Here is a 26,289-nt window from a genome sequence, read left to right on the forward strand (position 1 = left end):
ACGCATTCAAACTTGTCAATGAAATACCAAGCCCAGGTGTGTGTGTGTGTGTGTGTGTGTGTGTATTTTTGATAGAGGATAACATTCTGCCTACTGCAAGTGTGGTTTATCTTATACACAAAGTTGATTTTTGTATTTTGTGTATTTTTAAAAAAACTTCTTTTAATATTTGCATCAAAGGAATTTTTAAAAGGGGCTTTTGGAACTCTTCCCAAGCCACAGCCTTTTGACCCTCTAGTGTTTTTACCTGGCTGGAATGTGTCCTTGAATTCTTGCCATATTACTTCTTTGTTTACCCCCCCCCCGCCCTCACTTCTTCCTCTTCCTCTGTTACTTCCCTTGTTGAATTTTATATTGGTTAGGTCCTATATAAAATTCTATAACTATAAATGCTACACACACACACACACACTGGTACCTCGCAAGACGAATGCCTCGCAAGACGGAAAACTCGCAAAACGAAAGGGTTTTTGGTTTTTTTAGTTGCTTCGCAAGACGATTTTCCCTATGGGCTTGCTTCGCAAGATGGAAACGTCTTGCAAGTTTGTTTCCTTTTTCTTAAAACCGTTAATACAGTTGCAACTTGACTTCGAGGAGCAATTCATAGCACGCGGTGTGGTAGCCTTTTTTGAGGTTTTTGAAGACTTTGGTATTTTTGAAGCTTTTCCAAAACTTTTCCGACACCGTGCTTCGCAAGACGGAAAAAACCGCGGAATGAATTAATTTCGTCTTGCGAGGCACCACTGTATATGTATGAATGAATGATAGATAGAAAGCAGTTACTGTTTTGGAGTAAAATTTTTGAAAGTATCCCTGCCTTAGAGGTTCAGGAGGACAACCAACATTCTTTTTTCTTCTTTTTATTCTCGCAAGAATTCACTCCAGCGGCTCATTATTTCAGCTTAGCAGATGGGGACACTGAGGTGAACAGCAATTTCTCCAAGGTCGGCCAACAAGAAAGTACCAGGCTGACATGGAATTTGAATCTAAGTTTCAGTCCTGGGCCTTTGGCAAAGCGTTTATGCATTTATCTATTTTGGCAGACCTATCAGTGTTTTGTTTGTGATGCCTTTATTTATGCTCCCTCCACAACATTTTGACTTCTCATTTACCCACATGCTGAACCCTGGAAAAGTTTCTCTCCCTTCATTTCTCCCCCTTCATTTTAACTAAGTCAAAACCCTCCTCACAGAACAGGAAGGAAGATGTTAAATGAATAAATTCAACCATGAATACATTCCCATAAATAACTACTGCAAGATTGAGAAAAGAGATATGTGTGAGAAAAGCTGCTGTGAAAATAATAGCTAACTCCAGACTCTAAGGAATCTCAGAGCAAGGAATACTGAGAGCTTCCTTAGAATATATATATATATAAATGCAATGCGTTTCTCTGCCAGACTTATTTAAAAAACCCTCCAACCCTCTCAAGTTTATTCCTAACCTCTTATAGGAGGGGGATGAAAATGTCCAGCAGGTGGCAATATATTAACACACTGTGTTTTTTGTATTATTTCAGAACTTTGGTTGAAGAATATTCAGGATCAGACTTAAAAAATTAGGCTTATTGATGCAAAAGGATGTTGATTATTTTGTATCAGATTTTTAAAAATAAACTTTATTACCAAAGTGTTTTAGAGCAATTTAACTTGCAGCTTGAAACTAGTGCTTGTACAGTGGTACCTTGGTTCCTGAACAGCTTAGTTGCTGAACAAATCGGCTCCTGAACACCGCAAACCCGGAAGTAAGTGTTCCGGTTTGTGAACATTTTTCAGAAGCCGAACGTCCAACGTGGCTTCCGCTTGAATGCAGGAAGCTCCTGCAGCCAATCGGAATCCGTGCCTTGGTTTTCGAACAGTTTCGGGAGTCGAACGGGCTCTTGGAGAACAAAGGTACCACTGTACTTGGATTTAAGTAGATTTAGTCTAAGTAAACTATAATTGATTTTAAAATTCCATGTTCTGGTTTTTGAAGTGGGCTATAAAGGACTGGACAAAAAAGGACTGGCACTCATACTGTGTTCTTTATTTCATTTCAAATTTGTTTGGACTATACTTTGGATACTGCATATTTTCAGATGCCGCATAGTAAATTTATGGCATTTCTTTTACATATAAAATATAACTATCAAGTTCTTTGGGAAGTATTGTCAAATATGTGGAAATTAAAATTGGGTGACTAAACCCAATATGTATCAGTCACCTAGCTCTGTATTCTTTTGCTAATCCCCTAAATCACTTCTGACATATTTGTGACTTCGTTTCCACTGTGGCTTGACATTGATAGCAATGAGCATGGATGCTGCCTCTCTAGACATTCTCTGCTGCATCTGAATTATTCTCAACCTTGCAAAAGTGATGTATCAGATTGTTTGGGAGTCTTATTGACTGTCTAGCCAGGTGTTTAATGCTGCTGGTGCACTTGGCAGGGGGAACTGATAGGAAGCAAAAGAAGTAAAATCTCAAAATAGTATTAAAAAATGTTAAAACCCTTGCTTAAAGTTCTGAGACTTTGCTTATTCTTCTTCGTGAAAAAATGAAATGCTCAGCGCAAGTGGTAAGGTCAGGTAGCCTGCTGTCTTTCCAGTTAATAACTCCACTGGACTACTCACAAGTGAAATTCAGATCTATCCCAAAGTATTAGGAGTATATAATATGGGGAATGGATTAATTGACTGTGAATATGCTGCAGCACAAGCTAGAAGATTGCAGATTCAAGTTTTTCCTTCCCTAACAACATGAAATTGGAAAGAGAAGCAGATATGGGGGGTGAAAGGAGTAATCAGACTTTCTTATATCAAAGTTCAACATTTTAAATGAAAACTGGGAATCTTGAGTATTATGGTTCATTGGCCGAGGGCAGACTGCCCTTTCCCCATGGATGCCCATGGCAGTGGATTGACCACAAGGAAGGTAATGAAGAGAGAGAGTTTGGATTTGATATCCAGCTTTATCACTACCCGAAGGAGTCTCTAAGTGGCTAACATTCTCCTTTCCCTTCCTCCCCCACAACAAACACTCTGTGAGGTGAGTGGGGCTGAGAGACTTTAAAGAAGTGTGACTGGCCCAAGGTCACCCAGCAGCTGCATGTGGAGGAGCGGAGACGTGAACCCAGTTCCCCAGATTGCGAGTCTATCGCTCTTAACCACTACACCACACTGGCTCTCCACACCACTCTGGCTCTCCAGTGAAGATATAGATATGAAGATAAAGACATATGAGGCAAGATACTTGAATATATAGCAGTAAAGATTTATTTGTGAAAAGGCATGCTTAGGATATGATAATATACAAGCCATCAATATTTTCAATACCATTTTGTTGCCTCTGTGTTGTGAGGAGAAAATCATAATAGACTCAAGTGATCTGTGGGCATACAAATCGAGTCAGTGGTTGCACCATGTGTGGAACTACAGACCCTCCAGCAGGGGTAGCACACATGGGGTCCTCCATATGTTTTTTAGACTACTCTCCCATCATTCCTACCATTTTATTGATATGAGTGGTATGCACATTTATACATAATATAAATAATGAGCTCTCATAAGGATGATTCTTTAAAACATGAGGCCACTGTAATACTGAAACTTCATTCCTTCTGATGACAGTATAAATATATACATTGGCTACAAACAATAAAATCTGACTGACAGGCTGACATAAATATATGAAGAAGGGAGGGTGAAACATGAATGTAAGATAATTGATCCTGACTGAAAACTGAAAGTATTGTCTCTTAGCTGCATGTATATATTTTCTAGCCCTGCCACTATGCAAGTAAGCATCCTTTTATGCTGTCTTCATATGAAAAACAGAACAAAGTCTTGGGAGGACAGAGAGAAAAGGTTCTAAGCAAATATAAATTGGTTCAAGGTTGAACTCCAGAACGAACCTGGGGAAGCAAGGGGCCAAGTGTGCTAATTTCTAAAGTTGTACTTCAATGCAAAATGGAACAAAAGCTTGAAAGGCAAGCAAGGGCTAAGTGTTAGAGGATCAAGTGAAGGACTTGTGCTTTGTTCCTATGGCGATATGACCTCTCCCAAGGTAAGATGTTTTAACTATTGCAGAGTTTAAAGTGCTACACTGAGCTCGTTAGGCTACCGTGTTGTGGAAAGCTGCTTTATGGAGTGAACATAAGGACATACGACAAGGCCTCCTGGAACAGACCAAAGGCCCACCACAGTCCAGGATCCTGTTCTCACAGTGGCCAGCCAGATCCCTGTGCGAAAGCAGGCAAGCAGGACACTGGAGGGAGATTTAGGGGAGCGCAACCAGTTCTCACTGGGCACTGAGTCAAGAGGACACTGCGAGGTACACCACTACAATGACAAACAATGGAAGTTGAGAGGTGATCGTGGTCTGCTGAATTTTGGCACCGCACAGAGCGCTGCTGGAATTTGAAAGCCCAAAGTCCACAACAACACCCTCCTACTTGTGCTGCCCAGCAAGTGGTATTTAGAGGCATACTGGTTTTTTTATAGTGGAGATTGTACATAGCCATCACAGCGAGTAGCAATTGGTAGCCTTATCTTCCATAAGTGTCATTTTAGAGGGATAGATGAGCACTAAGCCTGTAAATATATTCCCCCCCATTACTCTTCAGTGGCTCAAAATGGGCAGGTGGGGCACCAGTGATATCATAACCACCATGGGCCCATGAGATTCAGGCAAGCCACATCCCATACAGTCACAATTACAACAGGTGCTCTAGAATGGATAGGAGCAAATCACATTTTCCCATTGGCAAAACATTGCAGTTCAAGTGTTGGGAATATGCTGTTTTCCCTGTTATCAAAAAATGCTGCCTGGAGAAAAGACTTTTGTTTTTCAAAATTGAAAAACCTATTATCCGGAAAGGCCTTTAGGTGCAAGTTGGCTGCTGAAGGTGTTATGTCATTGCTCATCTTTTTTGATGCTACAGATCAACACTTGCTGCTCTCCTGGAACTTGCTGATATCTGTTGACCCCCAAAGTGCTTGGAAGCAGGCAGGTGGGCTGTCGATAACGTCAGGTTGGGCTAATCTCTGGAGAGCTGTGTTGCTGCATGGACAGAAGGTTTTGAGGACTGAATGTTTATGTAACTTGGCTCAAGTTCCAACTGCTGCAACAGTCCACTAGGACCTAGCAACTAGGAAATCCCATTTGGATTGAAGGGAGCTAGTGCAAGACAGTTAATCTCTTATATCCCTCTGGGACACCTATCTGTTTCAAGGGGATATTCAGAGGAGAAATTTGAGGTGCATTTGTTATGGCCAGAGGGCCTGGGATTTTTAGAATTTAGAACCTGGATGCAGAATATGCTTAATAGAGTTTATTGTTTCGATTCCTCCCTCATATATAGCCCACAAAAAGACTCCCGTACTTCCTTCTAGAATTATCCTTCCCATCTCTAGCACAGACTAGCTAGCTTCTGACTCTGAAGTACAGGTTTGGGTCAATGAATGGCTCTGTCACAAACATTGTGGTGATGCTGATTGTGACCACTACTGATGTGGTAATTGCTATTGATGCGGTAATTGGTACACAACGTTTAGAAGACATCTGAAAGCAGCCCTGTATTGGGAAGTTTTTAATGTTTGACGTTTTTATATGTACCGTAAGCCGTCCAGAGTGCCTGGGGAAACCCAGCCAGGTGGGCGGGGTATAAATAATAAAATTGTTATTGTTATTATTATTATTATTACTGGCTTTCTTACCTTTTGAGAAGCACAGGATTACCACACTGCTTTCTGTTCAGTTGTTGCACAGGATGTGACAGCCTGTTGTTTAGAAAAGTCGTCCATGGGAATAAGTCAGAGATTATTTTTATCACACCCCTAGTTGTGTATTATTTCAGATTCCTTGCAAAGCAACTCTGCATGGCAACCGCTGCATGGTGGCCTTTGAAAACCACTCCTTTTCTTTGGGAAATGTATCTCTGTGCTGAGCATTTAATTTGGAGTGACCTTCTTGCCATGCAAGAAAGCCTAGTGTGGAACCCTAACCCCTCAAGCCCTTCAAAAGCAACTGCCTGCCACAGCTTCTCTGTTTTGATCTTTACTGGCTTTCAATAAAACTGATGTCGGGTTTCCACTAGGCGTAAGGTAAAAGAGTCGGTTTCTATGGAAATCCATTCAGCACTATTATATTCCCTAACTACTGCTTTGTGGAACGTTTTGCAGAAATTTGAATAACTCTTAATTTAATAGCATTCGGGTTAAAAAATGAAGTGTTTCTGACTGCCATGCAGCTGCTATGGACTTCATGTTACCCAGTTAATAGCCTGTTTTCTTTCAGTGTAATTTAACAGCAGGATCAAGAGAACTGGAACATGGGAGAGGGAAGAGAGTTTAAGGCTTTTTAAATAGTTTACTGTTGTATTTGAATGAGCCCTTCGTTGGTGCATCCATCTCAAACCAGTTTACTCTGGGGAAAGAGGGAAGTGCATATTATTCATTTCAAATCCTAAGGCATTCATGGCAAGAAATATAAATGCCAACTTTTCCACGAAAATGCATTTGTCTCTAACCTCTCTCTTGGTTTATGTGAAAGGAATGAACAGCATATTGTTACTGCAGTTTTTAAATTTACTTTTTGCATATGGTGCTTTGTAGTTGGGATGGGCAATTGTCCTCCTGTTCACACCTAAATGAGTCAGTGCTTTGCATGTCTTCCAAGCAAATGCTTACCAAGCCTCAAAGGGACCCTTGAGAAGTGTCTTCTGCTCCCTCCAAGACAAAGAAACTTAACCCAGGTGCGGGGGACGGGGACGGGACGACAAAGACAATGGGCACTTACCTAATTCTCTGGTTACAGATAGGACAAAGACAATGGGCACTTACCTAATTCTCTGGTTACAGATAGGTAGCCGTGTTGGTCTGCCATAGTCAAAATAAAAAAAAAATCCTTCCAGTAGCACCTTAAAGACCAACTAAGGTAGTTTTTGGTATGAGCTTTCGTGTGCATGCACACTTCTTCAGATATGTATTTTTTTATTTTGACTAATTCTCTGGATCACCTTTTCCTGTCAGATAATTGCTTAGCCCAATCCTGCTCACAAATATTCAAGGAGGGGTATTCAAAAGTACATGGTCAAGAAACCCTATTTAAAAGTCAGGCTATCTATTCCTTATAAGGGTTCAGTTCATTGGCTTTCAGCCTTCTGTGGTGCAGATGTCAACAAGGAACAGAATGTGACTGATGGCCACAGGTGCTGGTGAATTTCCAGCTGTGAACACATATTGGAACAGAAAGATTCTGGAAAATGTTTCTTGGTGTGCCACCAGCACTGCAGTTTTTATACTGAGGCTTACCTAAAAAATAGGGCCTTAAGGTAAAGTCCAGGGGTTTTCATTTATGTGCTGCAGCATGACACTGTCACATCAAGTACCCAAAGGACTTAGACCATACATAATTCAGACCACAGCTGAATGTGTTTCTCAAGGATAATACACAATGTAGTTGCCTGTAAATAAATTGGACAAACTGGAGAGCATGTTATTCATTGGCAAGCTGTGTTGTCTGGCTTGACTTGGATATTCCACATTAAAATTAGTTTTCTGATGTGGCTGCACCCTTGTAAAAATTGATTTATTGTATTTCAGAGGTTTTTACAGTGTATTTTGTCTGTGGCCTCTCATTCTGCAGGGTGAATTTATAGCAGGGTGGGTTTAATTTATAACTGCTGCTATAGGAGGAATTCCAAACGGATGCCTAAGCAAGCCGTGCTTATTGGGGGTCAAAAAAGGACTTCTCTCACCCCCTTCCTGCTTTCTTTCCGAAATCAAAGAGCTCCACGAGTTAAATGTTTGGTTTTGTTGACATTTTTTACTTATCCCACTATACTTAGAGGAGACATGCAAATCAGTTGTGCAGCTCATCTCACCTCATTGATCCACTGCTTTTTCTAGGTATGTGAGGGTGTTTTATCAAACTCACTGGGTTTCTGGGATGCAGGTTCAGTCACACGTAGCTCAGTCTGCTGTTGCCTTACCTGCTGCAAGGGGGTGAGGTTTGCTAGCGACTGCTGGTCTGTAACAAGTAGAAGCACAAATTGCTCGTTCTGCAGTTGGCCAGTGGAGAGGTACACACACACACACACACACACACACACACACCTACACCTCAGAATTTGACCGACGAAGGCATGAAGCATCAACTCTTGAGGGCATGATGATTATTACTCCTGTGCAATTGCCATCCATTGCTTGTTCCTCCTCTTCCTCTTCCGGTCCACCTCCCCACCCAGACTGACCTGATAGTGCACAGCCACCAATAAAAGCACAGCATCCAGCTGCCCCACTGGGAGGAAAAGGCACAATGCACAGGTCTCCCAAAATCACAATTGCAACATTTGTGGGGCTTTGAGGAAAATATCTGGAATATGAACCCTGTTAGCCTATAGCTGTTGCTTTATGGGTGGGTGTAGAATGGTTAGAAAAGTGTTATGTACTGACGTTCTCACCCTGGGCCAGCAGGGGGATACTGTAGATAGTTTTCACTCAGGTCCACACATGCAAATAAGGGATTGAAAGTGACGTTCAGTAATTGGATAGTTACAGAAAGTTGTTACAATTGTGTTGTACTGGAGCTCTATATTAGCAGGCTGGCTGAACCCTTCAGCTCCGTTCTATCCTAGCATGTGAATAAACAAGAGCTGTTTGAAGAATCGCTGTGTCGTCTGATATGTTCACCCACAACATAACAAAAAGGAAGTCCCGATAGCCTATTTTCTTGCTATCTTAACAACAACAACAAAACAACAACAAAGATGCTCGGCTTAGGAAAAATGAGAGTTGTCCCCCCCACCCCCGTTCTTTATAAAAACTTGAATAAGGTAAAGCAAAACAAGAGCATCCGCCAAAATGTTCTTTTGTGGTTCTGCACTGCAATGATTCGTTTTATTTCCACTGACTATACTGTCTGTTTGGGTACACACAAATTAATGCCTCATTTGGGAGCACTTGCCTCCTGACAGCTGAGAGAGAAGAATATGTTCACAAGTGTTAGGACCTGAAATATGAGGAATGTGCAGGAACAATAAATGTCTGCAGATGCTGATAGCTCCTCTGGAGCATGTTTGGCTTAGGAAGCCTCTGTGAAATCAGGACTAGAGTTTCCCAAACTTAACATGTTGGTGTTCCCATGGAGCAAAATCTCCTCCTTACTTCCAGCTGCTCAGTTGCGATGCAGCTAAAAATATATCATCACCTCCCATAGTGTTCCCTTTCTTATGCCAGCGACTGATGGAGATGTTCCAGGGGAATGCGATCAGTAAGTGGGAAACTGTGGAAAGTATTGTATTATTGTGATGTACCTTGATAAGAAGGAGGCTGGTGCGGGAAGGGATCCCAGGCTCTTAAAATGTTTGCCGCTGTGATTTTGTATTATTATTGTTAATATTATTGTGTTTTTGCTTGTGTCAGTGAAGGAGGTGGGAGGAAGGAAACCATGCTGAGGAAGGGACACATAAAAATGCAGAGAGAAGCAGGGAGTTACTGAAGTCTGGAAGCATCTTGGGTTGCAGTGTGTCCCCTCTGGAAATCTGATGTAGGGTAGAGGATCTGCTGATAGAAGTGCCCTGTTGCTGTCTTCCACCTGTGCTCACCTTTGACTAAATCAAATAGTGCAAGCAAGCCATAAGTCTCCAGATCTTATCTCCTCCTAAGGAAATCAGGACCTGTTGCCCCTGGAATGTCTCACCATTCAGAAGTCAGGAGCACATAGCGACTGCAGCCAGAGAAGAGTTCCTCCATTATCGAGCTGATACTTGCTATGCTGCTTTAACCGTGACTGAGGTGCCAGGGACCCTGAGAAATACAATTTTCAGGGCATTTGGATCTTACAGCAGCTCTGAATATATGTGAGTGGCGTGCAATATCATTTCAGTTTCACTCAGAAAAGCGAAGCCATTTCCTCAGCTCGTATAGCTGAGCCCAACTGTGAATAAAGCCCATAATGTTTAACCCTTTAGTACATGGTGTCGTTATCTGAATAAGTGTGAGGCTAAATGAAATGTTATCAACGTCGGCCTACGGATTCGACATGCTCTGTGACTACTGAATAACAAGTGCGACCTGAGATAAGCAGTGTACAGTGCATTGTGCAAAAAAAAAAAGCTTGCCTTCCTTGCTTCCCAGCTTCATGTTACAGGGAAGGCCGTACACATGAGTGACGGGCCATGCTGACTGCTACTCCTGCAGTTGATCCCTTAAGCCTGGAGCTTCAGTAGGAAAGACTGTAGCCAGGGCTGTCTTAAACATATGCGCTGCCAGTGTGCAAAGGTCCACCCAACATCCCCAAATTTAGTGCTGCCCACATCTATACCCAAGATGTACTTCTCCGCGGTTGCAGGTAAGGCCATGGTGGTGCCGGCGCCCTAGTCTTCTGAGTCTTGCTGCTGTCGCCCCTCAAGAACCGGGCGCCCGAGCTCCACAAAGGTGCACAGCTTCACATCCAGACGCTTTTAAAAGCTCCCCAGGAGGAGGAGGAAGAAGAAGAAGAGGGATGCAGCAGCCGTGCCGATGGTGGGCGATGCATCTCCATGCAAGCATGACTCTGGGGAGGAGAAAGCAGCCAGGGTGGAGATGGCAGCGGTGGACGGCTTGGAATGTCAGCTTGATCAAAATGATTTATTATTTCATAACAGGTAGATAGTTAAGAGCTTAGGCGGCTTCAGTGGCAGGTGCCGGGCGCCCCCCCAGAATTCAGTGCCCGGATGCCGCGCACCCCTTGCACCCCCGGGTAAAGACGGCCGTGACTGTACCTCTGTGGGAGAGTATCTGCTTTGTGTGCAGATGATCCCAGGCAGGACAGGGAAAGGCACTGGTCTGAAACTTTGGAGACTGCTGCCAGTCAGTATAGAAGAAAAAGAATTTGGATTTAATAATAATATAATATAAATTTTATTTATATCCCGCCCTCCCCAGCTGAAGCCAGGCTCAGGGCAGCTAACAACAATAAAACAGTACAAAAGTACAGCACAAACAACACTCTAAAATCATTCATTATAAAATTAATTCAAATCAAGCCACTGGCAACCATTGGGCCAGAGCTCCACGAAGATTTCCGAAGGAGGGAGTCAGGCTGTGCCCTGGCCAAAGGCCTGGTGGAACAACTCTGTCTTGCAGGCCCTGCGGAAAGATGTCAAGTCCCGCAGGGCCCTAGTCTCTTGTGACAGAGTGTTCCACCAGATCGGAGCCACAGCCGAAAAAGCCCTGGCTCTAGTTGAGGCCAGCCTAACTTCTCTGTGGCCTGGGACCTTCAAGATGTTTTTATTTGAAGACCGTAAGTTTCTCTGTGGGGCATACCAGGAGAGGCGGTCCCGTAGGTACGAGGGTCCTAGGCAGTATAGGGCTTTAAAGGTTAAAACCAGCACCTTAAACCTGATCCTGTACTCCACCGGGAGCCAGTGCAGCTGGTATAGCACCGGGTGAATGTGATCTCGCAGCAAAGACCCCGTAAGGAGTCTCGCTGCAGCATTCTGCACCCGCTGGAGTTTCTGGGTCAGTCTCAAGGGCAGCCCCACGTAGAGCGAGTTACAATAATCCAGTCTGGAGGTGACCGTTGCGTGGATCACAGTGGCTAGGTCAGGGCGAGAGAGGTAAGGAGCCAACTGCTTAGCTTGGCGGAGATGGAAAAATGATACCACCCGAAGGAGTCTCAAAGTGGCTAACATTCTCCATTCCCTTCCTCCCCCACAACAAACACTCTGTGAGGTGAGTGAGGCTGAGAGGCTTCTGAGAAGTGTGACTAGCCCAAGGTCACCCAGCAGCTGCATGTGGAGGAGCGGAGACGCGAACCCGGTTCACCAGATTACGAGTCTACTGCTCTTAACCACTACACCACACTGTAGACAGCGCTGAGCTTGAGAGGCCTATGCTGTGACACAGAATAAGGCAACTTTGTATGTCTACATTCACTTGATTTTTTGGGCGTACAGCAGGTCAGATAGCCAGAGGTAAACCCCCAATTTAAACCAAACAGTGGTTTGCCTTTAAAGCAGTAAGAATGCTCTGAAGAAAATACTCAAGAAATCTTTGACGATGTACAGAGGTGTATTTATGGTGTCTGTCACTTCTGGACAGAATAGATTTGTTGCCACCACCCACTCTTCCAGAAGTCACTTTGCCTCCCCTTGCCCAGGAATCCAGTCTGCCTTTTCTTTTTCTTATAGCCCCCACAGGTCTGTTGGCCTTTTCTCCTTTCGTATTTCCTTCACCAATACCTTGCAATAAGAATCTCTTGTTGTCCCTTTCAATCTGACACTGCTCTCACCCATACGTGCATATAATCACTTATTGGATGCCGATTGCATTCTTGTGTATTGGCCAGGCAGTTGACCATCATTAAGCAACATAATTTGAAGAAGTAATTCAGGTGCAGATTGTAGCTTGAGTCATAAATATGATGAAACCCAACAACACAGATTGGTTTTCTCCCCCCCCCTTCCTTTTATTTTTACCAGGGCTTTGTTGGGAAGACAAAATAATTCACAAAAAGACAATAAAGGTCAAGAAGTACTCTTATGAGTAGAGTTGGAAAACTTCATTTATCTACAGTTTTGTACACGTTACCAAAAATTCAGCAAGTATAACTCTTGTTTGTTAGCTGGAGAACTTCTCTGGTCCAAATCTGGAAGATTGGCTCTGCTTCATTTCATAGACTTGGTTTTCATTCTGTCATGTCACATGTTTCCTTCCCCGATGGGGCCATTACCCCTTTTCAGTAGAAAACTCTGCCTTATTCCAGGTTACCATTCTGTTTGTCTGTCTAGGCCAGGCATGTCCAAAGTCCGTTTCGGGGGCCTAATCCAGCCCATCAATCGATTTAATCTGGCCCTCGTGGCAGTATATACCCTCCGGTGAAATCCTTAAGGAAGCTCAACAACTTTGGCAGTTATCTATCAGGGGATCTCCAGTATTTTAGGCAAAAGTCTTTCCCATCACCTTTCACCTGATCCTTCCTACCTGGAAGGACTAGCAGCTGAGCCTGAGACCTTCTGCATGCCAAGCATGTGCTCTTCCCACTGTATTACGGTTGGAGAGGATGCGTTATGGTAAGGAAGAGAGAAGAGCACAAGAATCTGGCAGAAGCTTTATATAGTACAGGCAGAAATAACACCTTTTCTCTTGCTTGCAGCCCCCCTGAATTAAAACCCCTAATTTTATTAGATGCCTGCCTACCAAAAATTCTCCCCAAATTTGACCTTTTATTTCAAAATGTTTATTAAAAATGTTTCTAAAAAGGCGCCATTTGTTTTTAACCCATTTGTGTTATTTGTCATCAACGCTGAATATTAATTAAAAAGCTAATGGGTGTTACTAAATGTCACCCACTAACCAGATGACCAGTGGCTGTTAGAGAGTCTATCCTTCCATGACAGCAAGAGATCCATCCCAGCTGGCAGCTCCTCTGCTTTGCATTCTTTTCTCTTTTTTCTCTCCTCCAAATGGAAATTGTAATTGTAAAAAGTGTGAGCCGCTCAAAGCCCCTGGGATAAGAATGAGAAAGGAATACAAATGGAAAAGATCAAGCTCTTAAAACCAGAATAGCTGGCTCTGTGCAATTTACATAAAGTTTTCAATTGATTCCATATTGGGTAGTAGGGAAGGATCCTGGATACAGAAATGCATATATGTAGTGCTACTGTGAGCATCCACAAGCACCTGCCTGCCCAACAGATTGTTGGTCTGTCAGCTTTTCAATTGGGGGAGCTTATGGGTCTGAAGCCAAGCCTCATTCCTGCACAAAAATGGAAAAGGTAGGGTTTAACAATAATTTTCCCCATGGGAACAGGTAACAGGATATCTTAATTATGACATGTTTTAGTGAATGTAGAGTTCCTTTTGCCAGAACAAAACATGCTCAAGAATTTTCCCAAAGTGTAACATTTCTCCTCTCTAGCTAGCCAAAGCTGTGATTATTTAAATAGGTGTAAATTACTGAGACAGGGATGTAACAGTGTTCTGCAAAGTTGTCAAGTGATTCTGCAGCTTTGCACACTCGATCTCCATGGATAGAGAATATTTCTTCAATAAAAAAAGGCTACTGCTTGCTGAAACTAGCTTTCCGCCAGATGGGAAATAACTCGGTGGTCGCATAAAGTGCACCTCAATATGTAGAGTGATGGTGCGATGCACAGATTTCCGTAGACTGTTCTTTCAGAAATTGATCCTTTCGCCCTTGACAGGGAGAATACAAACATCCTCAGCATTGGCACCAGTAATTTTGCAAGTTGAAACAGCATCTTGCCTTCCGTGATGGCAGGGCCAGCTCTACTATTACTAGGATGAAGTAGTTGCTTCAGGCGGTAGATGCTGGTGGGAGTAGCTGTGAGTCATTGGAGGGCAGAGCTGTGTGTGCCAAGTGTTAGGTTGTGGGTGAACATATGAGACGACACAGCGATTCTTCAAACAGCTCTTGTTTATTCACAGGCCAGGACAGAACTGAACTGAAGGTTTCAGTCAGCCTGCTTATATAGAGCTCCAGTACAATGTAGCTGTAACAATTTTCTAAAACTATCCAATCACTGAACATCACTTTCGATCCCTTATTTGCATAACTATCTACAGTATCCCCCTGCTGGCCCAGGGTGAGAACTTCAGTACATAACACCAAGTGGTCTGGTCCTTGCCCCTTAAGCTATAGGAGAAGGGCATTAGGTCAGTGGTAGAGGACCCATTTTAAGACTGTAAGAACCATATGATTCAGCCTTTTGATGAATCATGCAAAAGGCCCATCTAGTAGTCTATTATGGACACATGTCCATGGGGAGCCCACAAGCAGACCCTAAGCACAATGGCACACACACCGCCTCTGATTTCCAGCAGCTGGTGTTCAGAGAAATATGTTTTGCATGCAGAAGGTCCCAGGTTCAATTCTAAGCATCTCCAAATAGGACTGAGAGAGGCACCAGTCTAAAACTTTGGGGAGTCACTGCCAGTCAGCACTGAGCTAGATGGACTGGTGTTCTAAATCAGCATCAGGCAACCTCTGCTATGCACAATTTCTGCCTTAAACCAGTTAACTGTTGGATGAGATCAGCCCCATTAAAGTGGGATTCTGGGAAAATATCTATAATGAATTGAAAAAGATGTTTAGATTTTCATTTGGGGGAAAAACCAGAATCCTTTCTCCTAGGTATCATGTCAGAGGAAATAAAAAGAATGGTCAGACCAATATTTATGTAAACAACTATGGCGGCAAGCCAAAAACTGGAAAAGCAGCAGCGTCCCAACTAAAACAGACTGGTCATCCAAAATGATGGAATACTTCCATATTGCCAAACTAACAGGGGGGATAAAAGGAGATATGGTCCAAAAAGTGAATAAGGAGTGGGCTATCTTTAAGGAATACATCAAAATTTATGTGGAAAAAGTAGAATTTCTGACAGATATTGAGAGAATCCAGAAAATGATTAGAGTGAAAGGAGAGTAAAGTCAAGATAGAAGAAGAGATTGAAGAAATAATGAAATGTGTTTAAGCTAGTTGGAAAAATAAAGTAGCGTAACAAGAACGGCTGGAAGTCAAGTCACTTGGTGGGTGTCCGTGTGGGGTAGGTGTGTAGGTATGTTGATATGTATAGTATAGGTAGGTAGAGTAAAGTAGGTATGTTTTATGTTATGAAAATAAGGTAGTGTGTTGTATATGTGTATTGTGTTTTATATGTTAATAAAATTAAATAATTTTTTTTTAAAAAAAGGGAGATCAGCCCCATTAACTATTTAAAATAGGAGGCTCTTATAGAGCAGAATGCCAGAGACTAAACACACAGCTATATGCTTCAATCAATTCTTTATTCAATAACCTTTTTCATGAAAACAGTTCCCATATCATACCACTTCACCTTTGACAATCCCCAGATCCTTCCAATGCTCCCTGCTTTTCTATGGGATTTGTCCGAATCTAATGTACATCCCTGGCAACTATTACTGTGTGCAGCTGTTAATATCCCCAGTGGACGAGCCCATGCATACAATTGATCTGCCCAGTGGTTTAAAATCTGGCTCTGTGAATCTGCTTTCAACCTCCTTCCTAGTCTTCTTTGTTGTTCTTAAATTTATTACGCTAGCTCTCCCAAAATGGTTGGGCAGAAGCATATAGATGGTTCAGAAATCCAACTGAGCTTTGTAGCCAAGCATATTTTAGGATCCTGTTTGTTAAATGGCTGCCAATTCTCGTCCCTACACCAGAGATCCGTTGGTACAATTTAGTGCTAGCAATTCTCCTTACTAGGACTGCTTATCTGGAGGAGAGAGGACCTCCCATTGACCTTAGTGAGAACTTTGCTCAAATAAACCCTGCCGCATCAAGCCTCAGGGAATGCTACTCAATAAATCAATTTTAATGAATTCATCAGAGATGTGACACAAACTCTGATTCAGTTCATATCTCCCACAATCTAATTATAAATCATTAGCTATCTAATCATGAAGGTAATTAAAACAGAATTAATAGCATACATCACTGCAGTCCCCAAATCCTAGGGTTACTTTGTTAAGCTAAATTATGGATGGCAAAAATTGATGGAATAAATATTATTTATGGGCCACTAAAACAAGGGAGGGATATGTATATACACCGTTGCTGTATGTAGGTTTTATTTTATTTGTTTTTATCATATATTTTGGAAATGTACATCCACGTTTTTTTCCTTTACATTTTTTTGGCCACCCCCCCCCAAAAGAGTGGGGCCCTAGGCTATAGCTTGTTTAGCTCATATGTCAATCCGGCACTGGTTGCCAGTGTTAAATAAATGGTGAATTAAAAGTTTATAATGTCATATCTTGACTAGTTATATAAGCGACATTATTACCCTGAATATAAGATGACTGTGTTGAGTTTTGTTGTTTTTAGCCGGGACCCATTTGACTATGTATGCTGCAGGGACATTGATTTGTTTTTCTTAAGAGAGCAGCCTCCCTGTGCCCAGCCACAAGATGGTTTTTGACAAACCGCTTTCAGAATTAGTTTGTGTTGGTCCCGTGAGGTTTCTGCTGTTTAAAGTTTCAGAAGCGAAGACATTAAAATCCCACCTAAATTAGTTCTTTGGGTCTTAGCATATGCTTTCCATGAATCCTAAGATGGGATTCTTGACGCTTAATGTACCAGTATAGGTACTTTTGAATACTGCATAAGGCACTCGCCGTTTAAATCATGTAAAAGTTGTTTTCCTTATTGCTATTTTGCATTGTTGATGCAAATTTCTTTAGTGCCAGGGCTTTGTACAAAGCCGCAATGATGCATGCCAGATAAGGATTTGGCTCCACCTTCTCAGTATAATACTTTTTCCTTCAAACTAACCTTATATGTTAAATGATGAATAAATGTGGATAACTTTCTGAATTGAATGCACCGTGGTATGGGAATATAGTTACTTTTATTATGGAAATGAGAAAATGAATTATTTTCTATGGGGACTTGCATTGACTATTAAACTGGGAGTGTGATATTCACCCTAGAATAGTACACATAATTTATTCACACAAAACTTTGCTGAAATATGCAAAATGACAGCCCAGAAAGTATCTCCTTAATTAACATTTCTAATTCTTTTTTTTTTAAGGAGCAGTTTAGAATATAAGGGTGTTAGGACGGTTTTGATTCAGGCTTCTGTGACATGCTAGTAGAATTGTGTTTCCCCACAGTAATCTTACAGGATTACATTCAAAAAGTCTGAGCATTGAGGCAATTCAATATGAAATTTCAGGCTGCAACTGAATCTGCAAAACAAGTCTCTCAACTGACTGATTAGACATTTTAAGCATTGGGAATAGATTTATTTAAAAACGATTGAATAAATTGGATGTACATAGAGTGGTAACTTATTATACAGAATAAGGACTATTGATTTGTTAGAAAATTAACTTTCTCTTGGCTGTGCTCCTGTAATTCTGCCCTGTTTATGCAAAGCAAGATTCCCCCACTGTTGGCAACGGCTGAGAAACACATGTTGCATAGCCAGCAATGAGAACCATGAAGATATGGATATGGATATAAGATATACATATCTGAATGGCAGGTACTTGTTTTAGAGAACTTGATAACTACCTGTATACAGGTAAGACTAATTCAGATTTTGTCTGCTTGTTTGTTTATACAAGTCAAATTCTGTTTTCTGAAAATTATGTAGAAGAATAGCTAAAGGGACCCCTGACCATTAAGTCCATTCATGGCCGACTCTGGGGTTGCGGTGCTCATCTCGCTTTATTGGCCGAGGGAGCCAGTGTACAGTCATGTGGCCAGCATGACTAAGCCACTTCTGGCGAACCAGAGCAGCACACGGAAACACCGTTCATCTTCCCGCCAGAGCGGTACCTATTTATCTACTTGTACTTTGACGTGCTTTCGAACTGCTAGGTTGGCAGGAGCTGGGACCGAGCAATGGGAGCTCACCCTGTTGCGGGGATTCAAACGGCTGACCTTCTGATTGGCAAGTCCTAGGCTCTGTGGTTTAAACCACAGCGCCACGCACACACCTCAATGTAGAAGAATATCAGCATCTAAATGACAGCAAGAATCAACATGCAAATATTATTATAAAATGTGTAATTTTTAGGAGCTTGAATTAGACTTATGTAAACAGACAGAAATTTAAGTCTAATGCTTGAACCCTTTTCTAAAGCTGTTGCCTGTTATGTAGCTGGACACTCGTACTCTGCATGCTGCTATGGCTAGTTGGTCCATAGGTGCCAACTCCCTGGGGCCCTGGGTGCCCAAGCACCCACAAAATTCCCCATGAAGGGACTGTGTACCCACAAATTTTGGTGCCAGGGCCATGCACGCTGCCCCGGGCATCCACGGCAGTGTGACACACCTGCCAGTCACAAACCCCAAATGTCCCACTACATTCATATAATCGTAACTGACTCAGTTAATACTTGCCTACTATTAAAGTAAGGTATTGGAAGAGAAGACAAAGTTAGATGTTCAATGGTGGTACCTGGATGTTCCACCTACCTTTATTATGAGAGATGTGTTGATCTGTAAGAGATACAGTGGTACCTCTGTTTAAGAACTTAATTTGTTCTGGAGGTCTGTTCTTAACCTGAAACCATTCTTAACCTGAGGTACCAATTTAGCTAATGGGGATCTCCCGCTGCTGCTGCACCGCCGGCGCACGATTTCTGTTCTCATCCTGAGGTAAAGTTCTCAACCCGAGGTACTACTTCCAGGTTAGCGGAGTCTGTAACGCAGAGTGTTTGTAACCCGAGGTGTTTGTAACCCAGGGTACCACTGTAGTAAGGTAAGGACAGATTTGTTTTACAGGTTAAAGGGTCTTGGGAGGCAGGATTAGGAAGGACTTCTGCTCCTTGAGTCCTTGAAGAGCAACTGCTAGTCAGACTCGGCAGCATTGGGCTAGATCCAGAGTGGGGAACCTTTGGCCCTCTTGGTGTTGTTGAACTACAACTCCCATCGTTCATAGTCATTGGCCATGATGGCTGGAGCTGATGGGAGTTGTCATTCAGCAACATCTGGAGGACCAGAGGTTCCCCACACCTGAGTCTAGATGGAACATTTACCCAACACGGCATATGAAGCATCTTCAAACATTGGTTATCTGCAGAAACCAATAAGAAGTTTCTGGCATAAAGGTTTATTGTTGTACAGGTGCTTAATGTAAAGCTTACTGAAGAAGATGGAAAAAGGGTGTTGTTGTTGTTGCTTGTTAAAAAAAAGCCCTTATAGAAAATGGGTGAATAACCCCAGTAATCAAGACATCATAGTACTTAACAATCAAGTTGACCTCAGTTTCAAGAGATACTTACAACCTTTATCAAGATGTCTGTGATGATGTGTTAGTCCCTATGGCTTACTTAGAAAATAAGTTATGCAGAACATTTTTATAGAGAAAGCTGTTAAACAAAGAATGCTGAAGAGGCAACCGTTTCCCTTTTGGGTATTGCTAACAGCTGGAAGCTATGAATATTCTTCCTTGATTTACTAGAATTCTGTTGAAAACTTTAAACATTTATTCTTTTTTACCATTGTTTTGGTGCAAAATGAAACCTGCTTGAAAAAGTAACGGAGGAGGGAGAGGAAAATTTTTGGGAGGGGCTTCCTGCTTATTATTATTATTAATCTATAACATTTATTACCCGCCTTTCACAATGGGCAGAGCAACATCAATTCAGCAAAACAGATAAATTGTTATAATTACAAACCCATTTGGCAAAAGCTATACAATCAAAGTGCTAGACTCACTTTGTGGGGAGGGAGCTCCACAATTTAAGGGCTGCCACAGAGATAATTTTTTCATGGGCTGCCATTTCCCACACAGAGCCTCTGAAGTGGAGGTTAAACATAGCCGTTGTGGCAAATACTTCAAAAATTTGGAGACATTTCCTTTCTCCAAAAAAGAAGCAAAAAATAAATAAATTGGCTCTTGTTTTCACAGAGAATATTATAACTGTATTTAATATTTTGTTTCAAGGAGACCCCCTCATGTAGAATTAAGGCTTATGCAAAGAGCAGAGTAGGGTGAAACCCCTCACCTCATCCTATGACCTTTTTTGTGTCCCTTAAAGTAACGCTCGATTGGTCTGCCATTTTTTAAAGCCACTTCATTGCACTAGTTTTGGACTTCTGGTTTCAAGGACTAGTGGTGTGGAAGTATGTTGAAAGGGAAGGGAGGCACAGCACAGCACAGCCACCCAAGTAATAAGCAAAAGATAAGCACGATTCTGATTAACTACTGTATTTTTTTTATACTGCTGTCCCTAATAAATGTCACATTTGGCTAAGAATAAATCTGGAGACTTCTAATTTTTTCCCTTTACCCCAGTAAAATACTTATCACAGAGCAGCCAAAATAACTTTCTGACCTTTCATCAAATCAGTCCAATCAAATTTCTAATGGCATTTTAAAGCTTCTCATAGGAAAGATGTTTCTTCACAATTAAGTCTCAGCAATATTAATAAATCTGATATCACATTAGTATTCCAGAAAAATCAAAAATTCCTCCCCCATACTCTCTGTTCCTGTATGCATCATGCATTCATTAATTAATTGATGAAATGGATTTCTCTAACAAAATAATAATGATAACAAGCTTTCCCGTAAAACCAAAAGGGTGGCTGTAGCTCCCTCGCCCCCTCGTCTTGACCGTGCTACCACTCAGTGGATTTGTAACTGGCTGACTGACCGAACCCAAAGGGTGCTCATCAATGGTTCCTCTTCATCCTGGAGAAGAGTGACTAGTGGGGTGCCACAGGGTTCTGTCTTGGGCCCGGTCTTATTCAACATCTTTATCAAGGACTTGGATGATGGACTCAAGAGCATCCTGATCAAATTTGCAGATGACACCAAACTGGGAGGGGTGGCTAACACCCCAGAGGACAGGATCACACTTCAAAACGACCTTGACAGATTAGAGAACTGGGCAAAAATAAACAAGATGAATTTTAACAGGGAGAAATGTAAAGTATTGCACTTGGGCAAAAAAAATGAGAGGCACAAATCCAAGATGGGTGACACCTGGCTTGAGAGCAGTACATGTGAAAAGGATCTAGGAGTCTTGGTTGACCACAAACTTGACATGAGCCAACAGTGTGACGCGGCAGCTAAAAAAGCCAATGCAATTCTGGGCTGCATCAATAGGAGTATAGCATCTAGATCAAGGGAAGTAATAGTGCCACTGTATTCTGCTCTGGTCAGACCTCACCTGGAGTACTGTGTCCAGTTCTGGGCACCACAGTTCAAGAAGGACACTGACAAACTGGAACGTGTCCAGAGGAGGACAACCAAAATGGTCAAAGGCCTGGAAACGATGCCTTATGAGGAACGGCTAAGGGAGCTGGGCATGTTTAGCCTGGAGAAGAGGAGGTTAAGGGGTGATATGATAGCCATGTTCAAATATATAAAAGGATGTCACATAGAGGAGGGAGAAAGGTTGTTTTCTGCTGCTCCAGAGAAGCGGACATGGAGCAATGGATCCAAACTACAAGAAAGAAGATTCCACCTAAACATTAGGAAGAACTTCCTGACAGTAAGAGCTGTTTGACAGTGGAATTTGCTGCCAAGGAGTGTGGTGGAGTCTCCTTCTTTGGAGGTCTTTAAGCAGAGGCTTGACAACCATATGTCAGGAGTGCTCTGATGGTGTTTCCTGCTTGGCAGGGGGTTGGACTCGATGGCCCTTGTGGTCTCTTCCAACTCTATAATTCTATGATTCTATGATTCTAATTCTATGGGAGTTAAATTGTTTTTTAAAATATTCTTGTTTTATTTAGGAATGATGTCTGAGCCTTATTTGACCATTTTGAAAATTACAGCCAAGCCTTCTAGCTTTCTGGTGAACCTATGATGGGGAGAAGGGTGGTATTCAATTATGATTCAATGGGAGAGGGAGTTTAAAGTTCTTGCAGGAGCAGCCAGGTAGCCATATGTGATTTCACAGATGGTGTGGGTTGGCCGGCAGGCATTGCAAGTTTGCTGTTCGTGAGCTGCAAGACTCCAGATAACACCAAGGCTGAACTTGCTCCAGCTATAGTCAGAACTGGATATAATTTGGTTTGGGGGCAAGCTTCTTTCTCCCTGTCCCCCACATGCCAGTGGTGGGCAGGGCCAGGGGCAGAAGTGGGTGGAGCAAAGAATGTAAATTTTACCTTTATGCAGCAGGTTAGTTTCCACACACACACACACACACACACACCCACACACACCTACCTCTGTTCTCCATTCAGGCAAGCAGGAGTCATAACCACAGACACATTTCCAGCCAGGCAAAAATATTCAAGAAAGGTGTGAAACAAGGGCTGTGAGGGTTGTGGCTTGGGAATAGAGGGTAGGGCAGTAGTGGAGAGGGGTCAGATAGTAAGGCTTTAAGGACCACATTTGGACCTTGGGCCTGAGGTTGCCCAGCCCTGTTCTGTGGACTGGGCCACCCTAGTGACTGGTGCATGTGGGTTCATCCTTCCCTTAGCTTTCTCAGGATCTTTCTCAGGGATGAGCAATCTTTATGCCATCCTCCTGATGATGAGGTTGAACTTCAACTCTCATCTTTCCTGCCCATTGACCCTGCTTTTAGGGCACATAGTCCAACAACATCTGCAGGCGACAGTTTCCACACCCTTGATCTAGTGCCTCCCTACTCTATAAAGCCATGACAGGTTGTAAAAAAATTGCCAATGGCAAAGACTCCAGAATTTCCAAAGAGGACCACTACCCAATGGTATGAAGTTCTAGGAATTTGACATAAATGCTATAGGTTCCCTTCACACAAGCCCAAAGTGACCAGCTGTGTGTTATCAATACCAATTGATGCACAGGATAAATATTATATAAAATATCAGACGCACAAACATTCCAAGTCATCAAGGGTCACTTGGATTGACCGTAGATTGCGTTTCCTGACTTCTGGACTTTGCTTGTGTGGATTGACCTTCGGAGTTTGAACTTTGGACCTGGCATACTGACTTGCTGCCAGGTAGGCCAGGGTTTCAGGATATAGTGCTGGAAAACTTCCTAAGTTGCAAGGAAGCTTCATAGGTTGAGGAAGAGCCACATGCGACCTGGTGCTAGACAGTTCATTGACTGAGGCTGCAATCCTATACTCACTTACCTGTTCCATTCAGGGGCTGACCTCAAAAATATGACAGGACCCACAGACAATTTGGAAAAAAAAATGGGTTCCCTCTTTGTCATCCATTGTTAAGCACCCAGGCCAAGAGGTGAGCCAGACATACAACAACAAAAGCCTGAGGTTCTTGAGCCTATTGTTGTCTATTTGACCATGTGTGTGTGTATACACACATTGTTTACAATTTAAAATTTTATTAAATTTTCTAAATATTTCTATTTCTGTTAACCTAACACAAACAGAGCTAAAATACCGAGACACCAAGATAATAATAGCCAGATAGACTGGACTCATCCTGTAAAATAAGTAGATAGGCCAGGCTTGCCATACTGAACTTAGTGGGACTTAATTTTGAGTAAACATGCATAGAATTGCAAAGTAAAGAGGCAAAAAACCATCACGCAGAAACACTTGGCTCTGTTAATTCAACCCGTAGAGTGCCTCTTAGAGGTAATGATCTGTAATGACTCACCATAGAGCACCATTTTGGGCATACGGAGCTGATTTTCAACTGGTTGTGTAGCAATGCTCAGCTTGTATTCATTATTGCGTATGATGAAATAGTGGTTTGTGCATGAACACTCTGTTACTTTCTGGTTCTTCTTGCAACCTCCTGCAGTTTTTTAAGCACATTATTTATCTTGCTAGACCCTTTGAGCCATGAATCATGTCAAACTTTCAGCCGAAGCAATCTTAGTCTTCTAGTTTAAAAAGGAAAGGAGGAAAAAAAGAGCTCTTTGGATTGTTTATCCCTCTGACTGACCTTTTGCAAATGCTCGAAGGAGATTTCTTTCCCTTCCACCATTGACCAGAAAGCACCAGCAAACATCTGCTGAGGCAGCAGGACCTGAAATTCAGCCAATACATCTTCAGTTTATATTCTTCCATATATCGTACTTATATATCTGACAGGCCTTTGCACAGCAGCATAGCTGGAAATAATGCAATGTATTGTCAGTGAGCTGTGTCTTACCCTTGGAGCAAGCGCCAACTGAAGCATCCAGGGAAAGCTATTTTTAATAGCATCATTAGAAGGAGATTTATCTTGAGCACCCTTCAGTGTAAACAGGCTGCAGGATTATTTAAAAGGCAATTAAGCTCACCATAGTAATGCTGTTGTTGTGTTGTTGTTGTTTTTAAAAATAGAAAATATTAACCAGGTGTGTGGACATTTTTTGCATGTATATTGACACACAAACTAAGTGAGCTACAGTTTAGGGCAGGCATCCCCAAACTCGGCCCTCCAGATGTTTTGGGACTACAGCTCCCACCATCCCTAGCTAATAGGACCAGTGGTCAGGGATGATGGGATTTGTAGTCCCAAAACATCTGGAGGGCCGAGTTTGGGAGTGCCTGGTTTAGGGTCCCTTAATTTCTGCTTTTACAGAATTGGGTAAAAAAACCAAACAGGTTAAAAAAGACATCATTCTGATGTGATAAAAAATATACTTAGAGGCCACACAATTATTAGCCATATTGTACTGATTATTCTTTGTAGAAATAACTGTAATTTATATTTTAAAAATTCATTAAGCCAGGTATCTATATGCTGCCAAACAGCACTGATGGCAGGTGAGGTCTGGTTCAAGCTGTGGAGCATCTTAAACTTCATATAGGTGATGGCCTAAGCAAGTCTTAGTTCAGTCCTCCTTCTGTAGTGTGAATCTACACTGGGTGAGAATGCATAAAATATTGAATGTTAGAATGATGTCTGAATGAAGTTAAGTGGTTTTAGCAGCAATGTTATTAAGGTGTATGTAAAAATGGATTGTTAACGGATGAAAATTTAAAGTTATAATTTATTAAGTTAAAGGATTAAGATAAAAACAAAGAGGGAAAGGAATTGCTGAATTAATTAATAGAACTGGAATACAAAAAAGGGAGGTGTGAGGAGATCAGGGAAGTAAGGAATTGAAATGTAAGGTACGGAAAGATTGATGTGTTTTTTTAAAAAAATGTTTATTATCTTTTTCTGTATTTTGTATTTTTATTTTTTTATTTCTTTCTTTTCTCTTTTTCTCTTTTTATTCATGTAATCTTTTCTTTGAAACTTTAATAAATATCATATTAAAAAAAGAGAATGCATAAAATATTTCCTCCCCCTCCCCCCTTAACAACATTCACACATTACACAAATGGTATGAAAGAGACTCAGGCACAAGGCCACGTACCTGGGAGTAAGTTGTATTGAGCTGAATAGGCCATTTTCTGAGTTTGTCAATCACCCAGAGGACTTAGTTATATGGATAGTACAGTATATAAATAAAATACATTAAAATATAAATTAAAAGGAGACGTAGGATCATAGAATTGGAAGGGACCCATCTAGTAATCATCTAGTCCGGTGCAGGAATCTCAACTAAAGCATCCATGACAGATAGCCATCTAACCACTGCTTAAAAGAAGGAGAGTCTACCACTATTTGAGGGAGCTCTTTCAACTGTTGAGCAGCTCTTATTGTCAGGAGGTTATTACAGATGTTCAGTTGGAATCTCTTTTCTTATAACTCGAATCCATTGGTTTGGGTCCTAACCTTGGGAGCAGATGCTCTCAGGGGCTCTTGTGTGGCCCTAGCCCCTTGACAGGGGTTCGGACAAGAGCATGGCGAGTCCCTGGATTCCTCTAATGGAATACCCTTGCAGCAGCAGCAGCATTGAAGGGGCAGGCACAGCCAATCCTTACCCCTCCACCAACCAAATTTAACCAATGCCTAACCACAGCCTTACAAGTTG

General features: G+C 42.0%; 1 protein-coding gene across 5 annotated transcripts in view; it reads left to right on the forward strand.

The window, feature by feature from the left end:
• CALCR (calcitonin receptor) overlaps window positions 1–26,289 on the forward strand; it is a 143,196-nt gene that overhangs the window by 19,399 nt on the left and 97,508 nt on the right. The window contains exons 1-2 of one of the 5 annotated variants that reach the window (XM_082194161.1): window positions 9,206–9,251; window positions 9,647–9,840. The exons of 3 other annotated variants lie outside the window; for them this stretch is intronic. The gene's annotated coding sequence lies outside the window, so the exon portion shown is untranslated. Of the gene's footprint in view, window positions 1–9,205; window positions 9,252–9,646; window positions 9,841–26,289 lie in introns of those variants that run through there. One more of the 5 variants, XM_082194162.1, reaches the window with a different exon arrangement.

The sequence above is a fragment of the Podarcis vaucheri genome (assembly GCF_965113315.1).
Source record: "Podarcis vaucheri genome assembly, chromosome: 12".
Lineage (NCBI taxonomy): Eukaryota > Metazoa > Chordata > Lepidosauria > Squamata > Lacertidae > Podarcis > Podarcis vaucheri.